This window comes from Camellia sinensis, chromosome 7 (assembly GCF_055761805.1).
Source record: "Camellia sinensis isolate YWXY chromosome 7, ASM5576180v1, whole genome shotgun sequence".
In the NCBI taxonomy this organism is placed as follows: Eukaryota; Viridiplantae; Streptophyta; class Magnoliopsida; order Ericales; family Theaceae; genus Camellia; species Camellia sinensis.
Window position 1 is genome coordinate 170,468,184 of NC_138967.1, and position 16,643 is coordinate 170,484,826.

General features: G+C 46.1%; 1 pseudogene across 1 annotated transcript; it reads right to left on the reverse strand.

The window, feature by feature from the left end:
- Window positions 1-549: 549 nt before the first annotated feature.
- Window positions 550-4,714, reverse strand: LOC114260558 (uncharacterized; annotated as a pseudogene). Its single transcript, XR_014336396.1, has 6 exons — window positions 4,319-4,714; window positions 3,347-3,540; window positions 3,165-3,270; window positions 2,916-3,063; window positions 2,665-2,804; window positions 550-1,323 (listed from the first exon to the last, which is right to left on the reverse strand). The product of XR_014336396.1 is annotated as an uncharacterized LOC114260558 (transcript).
- Between the last annotated feature and the right edge of the window lie 11,929 nt (window positions 4,715-16,643).

Sequence of the window (16,643 nt, forward strand, 5' to 3'; positions counted from 1 at the left end):
TATTTGAATAATCCAACTAGATTGGTCGCAAAACGAATACGAGTGTTTGATCACAATCCAATCCAATCCAAACCCAGTTTAAAACATATGCACAAGACAAGACAAGACAAGCCCAACCCAGCCCAACTCAGCATAGCACAACCTAGCCCATACCCAAGACTAAGTCCAACACATTCACATACACAAGCCTAGGCCAGTCCAGACTAAGACTAAGACTAAGATAAGTCTAAGTCCATGTCCAAGTTCAAGTCCAGGGCTAGGCCTAGGCCTAAGCTCAACTTCTATTGATACTCACTTTATGACACAATTTCTCATTAACAACTCAATAGTTTCGACTTATTATATTTACATATTGTAATCTTTTCACTTAAAAGACTATAACCCCACTTGGATCCACCTCAACCGGCAGTTGAATTCTACTTTAATTTCGAATTAAATTGCTAAAAAAATTATTATTTTTCAATTATCTCCCACCTCAACCAGCGATGGTATAGTATAAAATTAAAAAAAAAAAAAGAAAAAAAAGAAAAAGGAAAAGAAAGAAAGAAATAGAGAGTACTATGTTGCATTCATTGATAGGGCAACAATGTCATCACTTGGATAGACAGGTTAGCTTACAAGTGAGAAGAATCTAATAATGTTCAGCATTGTAAAAAAATGTAATTTATATGTCAATGTTAAAGGACAAACAAGGTATAAAAGTCTTGAGCTTGAGAGTCCCTGTTTCCCATCTGTAGTTTCACATTTAGCTGTCCAATGAAAACAACATACTAATCTGGTATTTCGGGAAGACAAAATAATTACTCCCAAGGACAAGGAGTTAATCCGAGGACAATCTTGCACCCATTGTTTCCATAAATCTGGCAAGTCAACCAAAAGAGAAGGCATAATCTTTGAAGCACTTTAGATACTCTCAATCCCTCTTCCCCAGAGCTATATCAACAAGAATTTGATTCAAATGTTGACCAAATATCTTGGTCGAAAATGACTCGATGACATGTTGCCGAGCTTCTGCACCCATTCTCTCTGCCATCTGGGGGTCCTGGATGAACTTTGACATGACCAACGAGAACTCTTGCGGACTGGGGTCACAAAGAAACCCCGTCACGCCGTTCTTAATTGTCTCAATGGGACCCCCGCTGTTGCAGCCAATTACAGGTTTATGAGATGCCATTGCCTCCAAGGGTACAATTCCGAAATGTTCGTTCTACACTCATCAAGATGTCATGAACTTAACCTGGTGAGACACTCCTTCCCTTTCAGCTAAGTTTTTTAATTCCTCCAAATATTCGACATTCTCTCTCAGGCGTTTATCAAAGCCACCTGAAGCCTATGTTACATGGACTCGGGTACGAGTGTCGGGTGCGGGTGTGTATCCAAACGTCAGACCTTCATAAATTTAAATCTTAGGATCTTGGGGTATGTATCCAAAATTGGATATGGATACGAGGACACGTCATATGCACATATATATTGCATATTATATAATATTCTCGGATGAGATGATTTAAATTATGTAGAAATATATTAGAAATTAAATATGATTTAGAAAAAAATATGAAATTTCTATATCTAATTCATGTGGGAGCCTAAAAATATTGCTTTACTAACAAATGCAAGTTTCTTTTTCTTCACGTATTGTCACAAATTAAAGGATCTGAGTGTCTAAATTGGGTACGAGCGTCGGACACATATCCCACACCCTTATCCATGTCATATCCGGTGGACACGGGTATTGTGGGGGAAATAGAAGAGTCCATGTAACACAGCCTGAAGCAAATATATAAATATATATTAAAAATAAATAAACAAATAAAATTGTGTATGAATTCGCATCCAAATATGCAAAGCCATGTTGTGCACATAAAATGTCGCCTCCATTTAAGCAAGGGTAGATTATGCACAATGCAGCATTGTTTCCTAGTGTAAATGGGTGAGAGCAAAATGCTCATCGGGATGATTGCCAAGCCTAGAAGCCCGACATATATTCTTATCGAGTCAAGCAGTAGGCTGTTAAAGCTTGGTTTGAAAACTTAACAAATTTAAAATGTATTCAAGCTTTACTTTTTTACCTAACAAGCAATGTTGAATGAGCTTTTAAAGTTTTAATGAGGTGAACACGAGTCGAACTCGAGTAGCTTGATTCATTTTATAGCCCCATAAACCAAAGTCAAACACCAAATTTGTTCACCACCACACAAACTAATTACAATGATTCTTCAACCGTGTGAAGCACCTATATTGGACACATGAAACTCAGACAAGGCATTGAGCATTCACCTACCGAGCAGTCTGCAATTCAAGTTTACTATATAATTGTAAGAAAAACTCCCTTAATATTCTCTTGCAATAAGTGGAGTGCCTTAATGCTTATGTTACTTGAAAAGACCATCTGCCTCAGGAAAGAACACTAAGAATTGATTTTGTGGTCATTACCCAATGTTCCTGGACTTGGGCCTTAGACGAATCTGACACTTACATGCATATCCACACTCAACACTGGTATATCAATCCATGAAACATAGCATGCAACTAATCTACAAAGCTGCACTTGGAATATGATAGTGTGGCAAGCAATACAATACACTTATATATTATACACCTAAAAGCCAAAGAAGTCAATAGATGACTGTACTCGAACAGGAAATAGATAGAGAGACTTGCCTACTACTGTCAAGGTAGCATCAGCCAGATTACAACCTTGAAGAAGATCCCCTTCAAGGGTGTGAAGTGTGGCAAAGGCAGATATTGCTAAATCTATGTTCTTTTTCCTTTCAAAGCGGTTGATGGAGAGAAAATTCAACCTACAGATTTGCAAGGAAAGACAGAAAAACTGCTCAAGAAAATATTTAAACACGAAAACTCAAAACCATGCCTCATACTATAAAGATAACAAGAACAAGCATGTTCATTACTTAAAATCATGAGGTTTATCAAACTAGTCTACATTGACTGCTGGGTAAAGCACAGCTGGCTTAATTCCTCTTGCATCAAGTTGCTTAAATGTATTTGTAAAAGCAGATGCAGTAAATTTGCTGTTAACCAAAATCAAATCCGCCATACCTGCAAATCCACCAGGCAATTCATTAAGATTGTGAATTGTACATTCCAACAGATGAATTAAAGATACACGAGAAACACAAAGGCTTGATCTGAAAAGATACCAGTTGTTACTTCTTCTATAAAGTCAATGGGTTTACGATATATCCTCCTAAGAATTGTTGTGTGTTGAGCCAGCAACAAGTCTGGAAAATGGCAATAGAATACAACCTGGACAGGAAGTGCATGACATGAAATAACCATAAACCTAATATTGAATACATATTAATAATAGAAATACAATTACCTTTGTTGACTTCTTTAGTTTCATCAATGGAATGACTACAGAAACTTGGTTGGCGAGTATAACATCAAACGATGGCCACATGAACACACACAAGGCCACAAAAATGCACCGCAGATATGCACATACTGCATGTAGATGATAGAAAATATGACGAGGTAGGAAAGCACCATATACTGTAACTGGAAAGGTTCCAGAACATTTGCGGTGATGTTAATGTCACATATCATAGTATATTATGCAGATTATCCCACACACACAAAAGGGAAAAAAAGAAGTACAGATCGGTTATCACCAAGCAGGTACTCATAACAGGAGCAAAGAAATGCGTCTTCAAGGCTTACTAAGATTATATTAATTTTTGTTTCACCTTTTTTCAAAAGGAATCATACATAAATTACAAAACTCAGAATGTCAAAATGAAACTGCAGCTTCCAGCCAACTTGTTACAAGTTAATTGCATAAATGTTACTCAAAAAATCCAAGTGCATAGCATGTGAAACTAGAAGAGAACAAGAAGTAAGTCTCAGCCAAAACAATTGAAACATCCTTTTACAACTTGATTTTCACTACATATGAAAGTATATGTAATAATGGTGTACTCCTTTGATTGCAATGTTAGGTTAAAAATTGGCAACAGATTCCCAAATCAAATAACATTTTCCATATTTCTATGCAATTGTAAAAACAACTCATACTATCCAAAAACCTGTTTGGAAAATAAGGAGATAAAAGGGTATCAACTAAACAAATAAAAGATTTTGGGGATATTTCATGTTAGATAAAATACGGAAATAAGCAACATACTTGTGGCAACCTTATTTTAAGATAAAATAAGTATTAAGTAAAATAAATAAATAAACAAACCAAATTTGGAATGCCATCTCCATACTTACACTAGTTTCCATGTAATTAAAATTGCAAGAAAAACCTTTATAACCAAAGTTAGAGGAAAGGACATGAAATTCTCACCAGCAAGAGTCTCCTCAAAACATCGAGTTCTGTCATGGTGCGAAGTAAATATATGAATGTTGTGCCCATGCGATGCAAGTTCCATAGCAGCATCAACAATTAATCTTTCAGCCCCCCCTATAATAACCATAACTATGGAGTGAGTATATGTATGGTGATTGTGCGGGGAGCAAATATTCAGGCAAGCCTGCACTCCTTTCTTCCAAGCTCCTGTTTGTTCGATCGACCTGCGAGCATAACAGCGGTGAGCTACCCGGCGGTGTGTGGCCGGAAAACCCCTCCGACGATCAGTTTAGACACACACACAGGGATAGAGAGAGAGAGAGAGGACTGAGTTGTGTTTAGTGTTTATCTCACCAAAATGTCATCTGTCTAGTATAGGGGGCGCAGACTCGCTTATATACCTTCTGCGCCCCAAATCTACTCCCATTAGTCTCTCAACACGTGGTATTGCTATCCCATCTGTCAGCACAAATCTTGCTGAACATCACCTAACCCAACTGCCAGCCCACTCTACTGGGAGCTTGGCAGTCGGATTGCAGCATCTCGGCTGCCAACGGCCATGCCGCACTTCAAGCCCAAGTGTTCCAATAGCCAAGCTCATTGAGGACCAAGCTCAGTTGCATCCCGGCATAGCCGAGCTCGGGATAACTCATACTAGTTTGCCACCGACCTTCCTGCCGAGCTAACTCATGAACCATGGAACATCCACGCCTTGCCTGGCGTCGGTCATCTCACTTGACTGGCTTCTACAACATGAAGCGACGTAGCTCGGTCTAACCATGCCTGGCCTGGCGCCAGACATCTCGCTTGACCGGCTTCTATACCATGAAGCCAAATAGCTCGGTCCGACCATGCCTTGCCTTAACTGAGCAAAACCTTTCAGGATAGGCCCGTTTCACCGCGGCCCAAACTTGTTCGGTCCAAACTTGTTCGGCCCAAATCTACTTGGCCATTACCACGCCCAAACCAGACCATAAATCTCCCTCTCAATTGCCCCTTAATTCCATCCGCCAGAGTGTGACTGGGATTACCTGTTATGACCAGGGTAAACACTTCCTCGGTTCTCAGTTTTGCAAGAAGTCGACCGGGCTAATTTCTGTGCTCGGTTCCTTGTCTTGCTCGGTCGACGCCTCGTCTGACCTTCCTGTGTCTTGACTTGTTCGGTCGATGCCTCGTTTGACCTTTCTGTCTCTTTAGCTCTGACGCTGCCATTAATGGGGACACGCGTCGTGCGCTGATTAGCCTTGAGCCACCAACAGTCACGTCCCCTCAATTCAAATTTTTGGGCGGCCTTTCCACCCCTATAAACATGTCCCATCTCATTTCCTTCCATTCTTATTGTGTCACCTCAAACCTTCAACGTTCTAGAGGTCAAGCATTCCTAGCAAGCTTCACTGCTGCCCTTTCTTGCACTCGTGCTCGAAGAAGTAGTCCCTGCCCTCAACTGGTAAGTCCTTCAACTCTTCTTATTGTCATTTCATTTGATATTACTCCTTTTAGTGCACCAAATCCGTAGGTTTTAGGACATAACCCTCCCAAAACCCACATTCGCCCCTTTTCTTTTCGTTGTTCTTCAATCCCAGTGAAGAACACACGAAAAATTGGGGCAGACCGGGCTCCAGGTTGCCTTTTGATCCCAAAATACAATAAGACCGAGCAATTTACTTGTTTATCAAAACCTTTAGCAGAAACCGGGGTAGGCAAGGAACTTGGCCGCTCGACCAGGCTAATATCTGGTCCGCTTGAGCGACCGAGCTCCTTGGTTCACCTTCACGACCGAGGTGGTTGGCACTCTTCATGACCGAGCTAAAGTCAAGCTCGTTTTGCGCGACCGCGCTCACACTTACAACTGCCATCCTTTTCCTACAGAGTCCAAGAGGACCACTGACCAAATATTGAGGCTCTCAAAGACCGAGCAGCTATCAAGACACCAGTCTGTGCCAAACCACCTCAGCCGAGCTTATCCAGCCGACTATACATGGGGCACTTCCGCTTCCTTGTTCACACTCCGGCTGCCTTGGCCACGTTCCGGAAAGACTACGGTATCCCGACAGACGTTCACATAGAGCTCGCCGAAATTGAGACAACCCCTTGGGGCAGATTAGACCAGTGCCCCTTCACCGTGCTTTCCATCATTGAAGGAGGCCTCCGCTTCTCGGCCAACCCTCTTCTGACCGAATTCCTGCGCCGTACCGGGCTAGCACCCACACAAGTATCAACCAACACCTATCGAATAATCAATGGCATCCATGAGCTAAATAACCGGCTAGGGACCAACTTAGGTTTAGCCGAGATACTGCGACAGTACACCCTTGGGCACACCGGCGATGGCCTCGCCTATTACTTAAAAATTAGGCCGGGCAAAGAAAAAATAGTGACCGATACCCCAGACAAAGACTTACACGACGATGACTTCTTCTGGGTGTCCGGAAATTATGAAACGGCCGACGTACCGAGCTGGTTCATTAGCAAGAATTTCGGCGAGACATGTAAGCCGTGCTAACTAGCTCGGTTAATTGTCTTTCCTTAATAATTTGTACTTAAACATTTTTCTTCCTTCCTTTGCAACAATCCAAGCCTTACAAGCCAACTACCACTATTCCAACGAAGAAGCCATCAGGACCGTGCTCCGTTATCGCAACCGGGATTGCAACGAGCTGCTCGGCTACACTCCAACATACCGGTACTCTGCTCCACGCTGGAGTAAGGTCACAGACTTTCTCCGTGCTCCATCACCTCCTCCAGACCCAACACTACCGGACGTGCCTTTAATCCGGTTAACTGAGGTGGAAGAGATGGCAAAGAGAAGCCGCATCAAGAACCTCCTCACAACAACTTCCACCGAGATACCGAGTATCCCAATCTGCTCCCCCGCTGCCGGTCAGTCCAGCGGTGCCGTGGTGGCGTTGGCATCTCCCGCCGTAGGGCAAGCAAGCCAAGACACTCGCTGGGCTGGCAAAAGACCTCGTGCAGATCCTTCTGCTGAACTGGTTGCCGAGCTCACCATCGAGCAGCCTGCCGTCACCGTTGACCCAACACCGGCATGGAGGCCGCAACTTAAACACCGGGGAAAGGAGATCCCGGCAACGGCTTCCATAAAGGGCGACAAAGAACATCTTCTAGCCTTTGACCTCTCCAAGGCCCTTCTCCTACCGAGCGACGTGGTCGGCAGCGACCACGTGCCTGACACCCGGTTGGTGAAGTCGGCCGTGAAGTCCATGACCAGGGTAAGAGTCTCAATCTTTTATTCAAATTTTCACAAGTGTTTGCACGGTTTCCTCTCTGATCAAACTCTCTTCTTGCAGGCCATCCAGAAGCAACACTTGGTCATGGAGCACATTCAGCGTCTGCGGCAGAAGGCCAACGACAATGCCAGTCAGGTTACTAGCCTCCAAACCGAGCTCGGTCGGGCCAAATCTTCACTCCAAATTGCCAATGCTGACAACACCAAATTGCTTGGTCAGCTCGGTGCCGCCGAGCAGGAAAGAGATGCAATCAAGGCCGAGCTAGAGGCCTTGAAATAGTCCAGGGAGAAGGAGCTGGAGGACACAAATAATACCGGCTTCAAGGAGGCTGAGGACAGCTACAAAAAACAAGTCTTTGCCACCCAAGATATATACTTCAAAGCGGGTTGGAAGTCTGCTTGAGATCATCTCGGCCAAGGTCCTGGGACTAACGTGTTTGCCTCTCTGCTAGCTGTCTTCCTACCAACCTATCTCATGCCGTATGCCAACGACGTCTTCAGTGCGTTGCAGGCTAAGGCCGAGGAAGAACTTGAAGGAGAAACCGAGGCAAATGCTAAGGAACAGAACCGCCAAGAGGAGGAGCAGCCCGGCCAAACTAAGACCGGTGTCCAAGGCCAATCACCAACGGTCAACTTGGAGGCAACCGAGGATGAATTCACTAACGTTTCCCCCTTAGCTTAGTTTTTCTTTTTCTTACTTTTTGTCTGAACATGTAACCGGGCTAAGTTCCCCACCTTTTGTACTTATTTTCATATCAATGAAAAAGCTCTAATTTCATCAAGTGTTTGCACGGTCTTAAAGCTGAGTAACTTCAACCAGACAAAATACTTCGGCAACACTAACCATCTTGCATAACTTAATTAACCGGAAAAGACATCTCGGTTGCAAGCATATAATTGAATAAATCATCAACTGTTTCAACCGGAACAATACATCTCGGTTTGAATAAATAATCAGCATAGTCAACCGGAGTAAATCACCTCGGTTGCAATCTCAGAGTTGAGCAAAACATCAACTCGTTCAACCGGAATAAACCATCTTGGTTGAGAATCTTCAAACTTGAGCAAATCATCAACTCTTTCAACCAGAGTAAATCATCTCGGCTGAGAATCTTCAAAGTTGAGCAAATCATCAACTCGTTCAACCGGAGTAAATCATCTTAGCTGAGAATCTTCAAAGTTGAGCAACTGGAGTAAATCATCTCGGTTGCAATCTCAATTAAAAAGCAACAATCAGAATGCTAAGGCAAAGATGAGACACTTTTATATATTGACAAAAAGAATATTACATTCTGAAGTGTAAGGCAAAAAATTCCTTTGCGCGAAAAGAAAACAAAAGCTAGAAATAATACAGTTTGAGGTTGGCCACATTCCATGGCCGGGGTATTCCTCTACCATCCAAATCCTCTAAGTGGTATGCCCCCTTGCCCGCCTGACCGGTTATTTTGTAAGGTCCTTCCCAATTTGCCCCTAGTTTGCCTTCACCTCGCACCAGGGTATTGCCCATGACTTTCCTCAAGACCCAATCACCTACTTTGAACGGTCTGGGGTGCACCATTTTGTTGTATTTCCTTGAGAGCTCTTGTTGGTAGGCGGCCACATGGATGAGAGCCTTTTCCCGGCGCTCTTCCACAAGGTCCAATTCCAGGGCGATGGCTTCAGCGTTCAGCTCGTGCTCAAAATTTTCACTTCTGAGGGTGGGCATTCCAACTTCCAAAGGTATGACCGCCTCCATGCCATATACCAAAGCAAAAGGGGTTTCCCCAGTAGATCTTCGCGGGGTTATTCGGTATGCCCAAAGGACGTTGGGGAGTTCCTCAACCCATTTCCCCTTGGCTTTTTCAAGCCTTTTCTTCAGCCCATCAAGAATGGTCTTGTTTGATGCCTCGGCTTGACCGTTGGACTGCGGGTAAGCCGGAGTAGAGTTATAGAATTCAATCTTCAAGTCTTCACAAAATCCTCTGAAAAGGCATCCATCAAATTGGGTGCCGTTGTCAAAGATCAGAATTTTGGGGACGCCAAACCGCATTACCACATTCTGCCAGACAAACCGCTTGACATCTTTCTCCTTGATTGTTGCCAAAGGCTCTGCTTCAACCCATTTGGTGAAGTAGTCTGTGGCTGCGATGAAGAACTTCTGATTGCCTGGTGCAGTTGGGAGTGGTCCCACTATATCTAGCCCCCACATCGCAAAAGGCCAAGGGCTAGTGAGGGGAAGAAGTTCCCTGGTCGGCTGGTAGATCTGGTGGGCAAACTTCTGGCACTTCTCGCACTTGCGAACATACTTTTACGCGTCGGCTTGCATGCACGGCCACCAGTAGCCTTGCGAAATAGATCGGTAGGCCAAAGATCTGCCCCCTATGTGACTGCCACAAATGCCTTCGTGAATTTCGTACAAGAAGGTTTCCACGCTGCTCGGGTGCACACACTTCAGGTAAGGACCGGTGAAAGACTTCTTGTATAAAGCGCCCGATGGAGAGAGCCAAAACCGTTCTGACTTCACTCGCACTTTATGTGCTTCCTTCTTGTTGGCTAGAAGGGTCCACTTTCTGAGAAAAAGGATGATAGGGTCCATCCAAGAAGGACCTAGCTCGGCGCAGAGTACTTCTGTCTGCCCGGTTTCCTCAATGCTGGGCCTCGGAAGGAATTCAATGAAAAGAGGGTTGGGGGATGCGTTGTCGACCATAGAAGCAAGGCTGGCCAACTCATCTGCTCGGCCGTTTTCTTCTCAGCCAATCTGTTGGACCCTGATCGCCTAAAATCGCTTGATGTGGTCCCTGATCAGAGCTTGGTACTTCATCATTCGGTCATCCTTTGCTTTGTAAACCCCAGAAACTTGGTTAACCACAAGCTGGGAATCACTGTAAACCATTAGCTCGGATTCTTGCATCTGAAGTGCGCTTTTGAGCCCGGCTAAGAGCGCCTCGTACTCGGTCTCATTGTTGGATGCTGGGAAGCCAAGGGTGATAGAATGTTCAATAGTCAGTCCGTCTGGCGAAATCAGAACTATGCCTAGCCTGGCACCGTGACGGTTCGAGGCCCCATCAACAAAAAGTTTCCAAATTTCGCCAACAAAGAGCTTCCAATACTCTGAGGGGTCCCGAGAGGCTTGAAGGTTGATGGGATCACGGTTGCTCGGTTGTTCGGCTTCCAGTTCCGTGCTGAGCGGTTCCACTTCAGCCCCTCTTGGTGATTCGGCGTCGGACTCAGCAAGTTGATCCAGAATGCCTAAGTCCGTAGGCAAATCGCTAGGTTGCGGTATTATGCCGGCCGCAGGCTCTGTGCTGAGCGGTTCCATTTCACGGTTGCTTGGCTGTTCGACTTCCAGTTCCGTGCTGAGCGGTTTCATTTCTTCCCCCCTCGGTGATGCGGTACCGGACAGAGCAGGTTGGTCGGTGATACCCAACTCCGTCATCGCATCGCTGGGCTGTAGTAGCGCATTAACTGAAGGTGCCTCGGTGGGGTGCGCAAGTTCCGCATCGCCAACACCAACAAGCTGTGGTATTTCGGTCAGGCTTGCATTCACCTCTTCGTCTGCCGCGGCAATATCGACCGGGCATACCAGATGAGTTCCGAGGGAGAATTCAGCAATGAAGTCGGCCAAAGTCTGGGCTTTTATTGCAGTGCGCGGCTGGAACTTGACGTCAAACTGTCCAAACTCGACCGCCCACTTAAGAATTCGACCGGAGAGGTCCGCTCGCTCAAATAAAGCTTTGAGGGGGAACTCGGTTAGAATGATTATTGTATGCACATGGAAATAGTGCGCCAACTTCCTTGAGGCCATCATTAATGCCAACGCAAGTTTTTCCAGCAACAAGTATCTTGACTCTGCCGGTAACAAGGTTTTGCTGACGTAGAAGATAGGGAGGTGCTTGATTCCTTCCGACCGGACAAGCACTGCACTGACTGCATGCTGTGAAACGGCCAGATAAAGGTAAAGTTCTTCGCCGGGCTTCGGTGTTACCAACAGTGGCGCCGAAGACATATACTCCTTGAGCTCGGCCAAAGCCCGATCACACTCTTCATCCCACGAGAACTTTGACTTCAATGCTTGAAAGAAAGGATGGCAGCGATCTGATGACCGGCTTATAAATCGATTAAGCGCGGCGGCCATTTCGGCCAGATGCTGCACATCCTTAGCCGAGCTAGGCTGCTTCAATTCTTGTACGGCTCTGATCTGTGTGGGGTCTGCTTCGATGCCTCGGTTCGTGACTAGGAAGCCTAAGAATTTTTCGGATCCTACGCCAAAGGCACACTTAGACGCATTCAGGCGTAGCTTGTGTTTTTTGAGAATGGCGAACATCTCGGCTAAGTCAGACAAGTGGTCTGCTTGATGTTGGCTTTTAACCACCATATCATCAATGTAAGCCTCCATTGTCCGGCACAGCAAAGGAGCAAACATCTTAGTCACCATTCTTTGGAAAGTCGCCCCAGCGTTCTTCAACCAAAAGGCATAACTCGATAGTAGAAGAGTCCCCTTGGCGTAGTGAATGAGGTGATCTCTTGGTCCGGGCCATGCATGGCAATCTGATGGTAGCCGCGGTAGGCATCCAACAAACTGAGCCTGTTATGTCCAGCCGTTAAATCCACAAGCTGGTCAATTCTGGGCAGAGGGAAACTGTCTTTCGGGCAGGCTCGGTTGACGGTCTTGTAATCCACACAGACTCGCCACTTCCCATTTTTCTTGGGCACCACGACCGTGTTTGAAATCCACCGAGGGTAGTGCACTTCCTGAATTGCGCGTGCCTCAAGCAAGTTCCTCACTTCCTTTGCAACTACCTCGACGTGATGCAGCGCCGATCTCCTTGTTCGCTGAATAACCGACTTGGCTCTGGGGAAGATGTTGAGGTGATGGCAAATAAAACTCAGATTGAGGCCGGGCATGTCGTAAGGCGACCATGCGAAGACTTCGATATTAGCTATCAAAAACTCAACCATCTCGGTTCTTTCTTGGGCGGGTAAGGCTTGAGCCGAGCAAGAAGAACTTGTCCGGATTCTCTGCATCAATTCGCACTTCCACCAATTCCTCAACGGCTTTGTCCTCGGCCTTAGTACCCATATCATCAAGGACTCCCTGGTCTTCCAGTCCTTCAATCATTTGGACGAAGCCCTTGGCAGCCCGACTCCCGTTCACTGCCACGAAGCATTGCTTCGACATGACTTGATTGCCCCAAATCTCCTCAATTGCCTCCATAGCCAAGGGGAATCTCATTACCTGGTTGTAGGTTGACGCCACAGCTTGCATAGCGTGAAGCCATCCTCTTCCAAGGATCAGGTTATAAGTAGATGGCACCTACAACACCCAAAACTCTACCTGCTTAATCACGGATCCCGTTTTGACCGGGAGGATAATCTTCCCCAAAGGCCACATCGGTTGTGAGTTGAAACCAACCAGTGGCGAAGTTGCAAGAGCCAAATCTGTATCCCGGAGCTTGAGATATTTGAATGCGTCATAATACATGATCTCAACCGAGCTTCCCTGATCGATCAAGATCCGTTTGACATCGAATTCTTTGACGCGGAGTGTAACCACTAGGGCATCGTTGTGCGGCGTCTTAATGCGCTCTACGTCCCTTGAGGAGAAACTGATCATATCTTTATCTTCGGTCTTCCCCCTCTTGATCGCAGGCTGAACCGACAAAACTTCCATCATGTGTTCTGCCTTCTTGATCATACCGCAGAGCTCGCATACACGCCCCGGTTCCACTATGCCGTGGATGACATTAACAACCCCTTGTGGAGGCGCATCCAGGTCATCTGGTCCCCGCTGATCAACCGGAGCTTGATTTGCCTTCACGCCTCCATCAATGTAAAGGTCCAGGTGTCCGGCTGCAACTAGCTCTTCCAAGTGTTGCCTCAAAGGCAAACAGTCCTCTATCTGGTGGTCGCGCTCCTGGTGAAACGTGCAACGGTACCGCGGATTGAAGCCCTTCTGTCTGTCGCCCAACTTAGCAGGAAATCGGACATACTCCTCGTCACAGATTTCACTAAGTATGCGATAGATTAGAATCTTAAAGACCGTGGTGATACCTGTCCTGGCCTTCAACCTTCTATTTGCATCGGCTACGTTATCCCGGGGGTAATCATCCCAGTCATTCCGACGTCCCCTACCCCGGTTTTTGCGATTTGAGCCACGGTCTGATTCCTCAGCGCGGTCATTTGAACGGCTGAACTCTTGTCCAATCGCGTGCACTTTGCCAGCCGACCTCTTGTCCGTTGCTACTGGAGTTGCCTTCGTGGTAGATGCTGACGCATCATCCTCCACTCGGATGTGCTCATTGATGCGCTGCATTAGCTGGCCCATGGATGTCGGCTGGTGCATGGTAAACGAGTCCCGCAGTCTATGTCCGACCAGGAGACCACGCTTGTATTGTGTGATTGCAAGGTTGACCGGGCAATCCAAGATCTCGTTGAAGGTTTCCCATTATCTGGAGTTGTATGCCTTCAATGTGTCGCTCGGTTCCATCTTGACACTCAGTAGGTGATCAACTTCTTTTCGTGTTTTGGTGTTGGTTTGGAAGCGCGTCACAAAGGCTTCGGCCAACTACTGCCACATTTCAATGCTCCCCTCCGGCAGCCTTTTGAACCATTTCAAAGCCAGCTCACCCAAACTCGAAGGGAAGATCAAGCACATAAGAGTGTCATTCCGCCTATGTCTGGCCATGACCTGTCGGAAATGACTTACATGCATATACGGGTCGATTTTTCCGTCGTAGAGTGTGAACTTTAGCTGGTGGAAGCCCGTCGGAAGCGGTGCTGTCTCTATATCCACGGAGAATGGAGTGGCACTCAGCCTTGCCAAGTCTGTGTCTACAAGGAGAGGCGCGGCTAGGCAGGGTGGAGGCATTTCAACCTCCTCGCTGGCATGAACCCCATAGGATAGCTGCTGGAACGCCGGCATCCTCTGAGCCTCCCGCCGGCGAGCCCGTTCCTTCAAAACTACCTGCAAATCCTCTGAACGAGCGGAATAGAAGTACCTCGACGTCGTCACCGGACGTGAGGGCTGGTAAGTGATATCTTGAGTACTGGATTTCTCTGCATGCACGTCAGAATCTCCAACCTTGTAACTTCTGGTGATAGAAATAGAAGGAGTGTACTGCTGACTCTGACTGCCTGAACGGCGGGGTTGGGTGCGCTCACTGTGGTCTCCCCTCCAGCTACACCATTCCCTTTGACATGCCGCTTTAGCTCCTCCATCTCCGCCGCCATTTGCCGGATGACGGCGTCCTGGTCCCTTAACTTGTGTTCCAGATGTCTAGCGTACGATTCTCTCCGCCGCCGATGACCGTCTGGACTCCGTGAATGACCATAACTTCTTCCGAACTTATCCCGCGCATCTCTTGAGTGTCCTCCTAGAGAAGTCTCCAGGTCCGCCATCAGAGGAATGATGGCGGGATGTCCTTCTCTCCGTCTGCCTGACTCCGGGGTAACTCCGTCGACAGCGGACAGCGGAATCTCTTCGTTGTTCGCCATGGGCGGCGATCGAATGAGCTGTGAAGACAAGGTTTTTTCTGCAAAGTTCCCACAGACGGCGCCAATTGTGCGGGGAGCAAATATTCAAGCAAGCCCACACTCCTTTCTTCCAAGCTTCTGTCTGTCCGATCGACCTGGGAGAACAACGGTGGTAAGCTACCCGGCGGTGTGTAGCCGGAAAACTCCTCCAACGATTAGGTTAGACACACACAGAGGGATAGAGAAAGAGAGAGAGAGAGAGAGAGAGAGAGAGAGAGAGAGAGAGAGGATTGAGTTGTGTTTAGTGTTTATCTCACCAAAATGTCATCTGTCTAGTATGGGGGGCACAAACTCGCTTATATACCTTTTGCGCCCCAAATCTACTCCCATTAGTCTCTCGACACATGTTGTTACTATCCCATCTGTCAATACAAATTTTGCTGAACATCACCTAACCCAACTGCCAGCCCACTCTACTTGGAGCTCAGCAGCCAGATTGCAGCATCTCGGCTGCCAACGGCCATGCCGCACTTCAAGCCTAAGTGTTCCAATAGCCAAGCTCATTGAGGACCGAGCTCAGTTGCATCCCGGTATAGCCGAGCTCGAGACAGCTCATACTAGTTTGCCACGGGCCTTCCTGCCAAGCTAACTCATGAACCATGGAACATCCACGCCTTGCCTGGCGCCGGTCATCTCACTAGACTGGCTTCTACAACATGAAGCCACGTAGCTCGGTCCGACCACGCCTGGCCTGGCGTCGGATATCTCGCTTGACCGGCTTCTATACCATGAAGCCAAATAGCTCGGTCCGACCACGCCTTGCCTTAACCGAGCAAAACCTTTCAGGATAGGCCCGTTTCACCGCGGCCCAAACTTGTTCGGCCCAAATTTGCCCGGCCATTACCACGGCCCAAACCAGACCATAAATCTCCCTCTCAGTGACAATATATCATTCTAATAAATTCATGCATGAAGAAAAACCCAATGAACATTTTTTCATAACTTTTTTTACATTTTTCCTACCAAAACTCTACTCTCTAGATTTTAATTCATTGCCTTTGATTTTTTTTTTCTTTCCTCATAAAGAAAACAATAAAGAAATAAACAATAAAAAATTCTGGACAGCTATATTCACTGTTTTGAAATGACAATGTACCATATTTCAGAACATGTGTTCTAATTCCAAAACACAAATCACCGCCATATTAGGAAGCTATTTGAATCAAGAAGGCTTGAAACGAATTCAAATCCAATATGATTTTCAATTATTATGAAAAAGCAATGAGTTTGCAAGATTAAGATTTTTATCCACTCTGTTTACATCACAATCTGAATAAGACCCTAGCAAACATATTGGCTTCCAAACCTATCCTGGTGCCAAGACTAGCAAAAAAAAAAATTGGAGTTAACTCTCCATTGATTTGAGGTCTAGTATGTTTCATTTCATATGAACCGATTATGAGAAATTCTTTGATACCAATTGAATGCAGTGAACTACTGATTCAAGCCAAAAGAGAAAACCCACAAGTATGTGCAGGATTAGCAAGGCACTAGAAAGTGCCAGAATTCTTGCTTTATTAAGTAGCATGGGTTGGTTTCAGAAAGGGATGGGGTGAGGATTCATTCATG